Below are 1678 nucleotides of genomic sequence, written 5' to 3'. Positions count from 1 at the left end.
GCCACAATAACGAAAATAATTTGGAAAGTAAACATAGTAAAAAAGTATTTAAATTAGGTGAACAATAAATGGTAATATACATAGGGGGAGAAGAAAAATTAATAAAAAAAACAAAAAAACAGATAGAAAAACAGTTTTTTTTTGTAGTGTTCATCTCCCGGAATATTTATGAACGAATTATTATCAAATGTAATTAAAGAAAACACAATAAAACAGGAATTATGATTAAAATATGTAGATGATATTTTGTATACTCTGGATGAAAATATAGATGACATTTTTAGTGTTGTTTTATATATATTCATGACTGACTTGTTTTATATAATATATTTCCTTCGTAGTTTTGTTCATTAACATATGATAGAGAAAAATTCCACTAAATAGAACCAAGAAAAACTATGATATAGTTGTTAATAATAAATTTATTTGTTTATTGAGTGACTTTTTTTTTTTTATTATTTTCACGGAAGGTAAAGTATATTTCCATAAATTAGTTTATGGTGTTATTAATAAATTAGTTTTTCTATTCATCAACAATAGTTGATAATCAGTAGAAAGCTTTTATGAGATTGAAAACTAATCGTGAATAATAAGGAACATGTACGTGTACGAAGAACCTATTCAAGCATCCTTCGGCCTTTGTCGGTCTGTTACGGTCTTCAATTCTCTGTACATGTCCATCTTTTTTTTCTGATGCCCACCATGAATAAAAATAAGGTAATAGTGCGACAATAACGAGAAAATTCAGCATAAACAGGATAGAACGTGCCCCTTGCTTGTTATTAGTAATAGCTGTAACTAAAATATTCCGGATCAGTGCTGCCGAAGTAGAAGAAAAAAAAAACCCGGCGGGGGTCCGCAGGTACTAACGCCCTACTTTTCCCACAGTCCATCATTAAATGTAATCAACAGGTTTTCCATCAAGTGCTTAGGATTTTTTATCCCTTATCGGCTTATTAATTTCCCTAACGGGCCAAGGGCCGCGCCACGTAGCCGACTTCCTAGTCCTAGATTATCTGTTTGATTTATTTCCTCCATCGGTATTCAATTAACAGACAGACCGATAATATGGCCATTTTTGGGTAACGAGGAGCCTGCTACTTGATAAACAAAAAAGAAAAAAAAATACATATATATCTAGAAGACGGATGCCTAATTAGGTCTCTATCCCGTAGACACCTTTCTTTTATTTTCGATGTCACATCTGAACTAATCGGACAAGAGATATGGAGGAATTTTCATTGTCTCCTGATTATGAATTGATAATGCTGAGGTTTGGAATTCAATAAGAGGGTTTAAATTATTCACAAGGGAAGTGGGAGAAAGTTTACTTTTGAGTTGTTCTGTACTCTTTGTATTGTTTGAGTAATGCATATACTGAAATCGATCCTATCCATGCTAATCCAAGAACTGAATATCCTAGGAAATTATGCTTCTTGTAGATGCAATACTCAAGTTTTCAACTGAATTAATTGAGAATTGTATTGAGCCAATAATAGATGACCGTATATTGACATGAGTACAAGATGGTCGGGAATGCGGTCAGTAAACATACACAAATAAGTAAAACTTTCGACTTGAATTTCAGGCATTCATCAGGTCAGAAATAAAAAACGAGATAACCTTAACTCAGAGGAGAACAGAAATAAAATAATAAAAAACCGACTACGAAATATCC

The sequence above is a fragment of the Halyomorpha halys genome, unplaced genomic scaffold, assembly GCF_000696795.3.
Source record: "Halyomorpha halys isolate HHAL.00 unplaced genomic scaffold, Hhal_1.1 Scaffold1137.1, whole genome shotgun sequence".
Taxonomy (NCBI): Eukaryota; Metazoa; Arthropoda; class Insecta; order Hemiptera; family Pentatomidae; genus Halyomorpha; species Halyomorpha halys.
Note: the sequence above shows the minus strand (reverse complement) of the source record.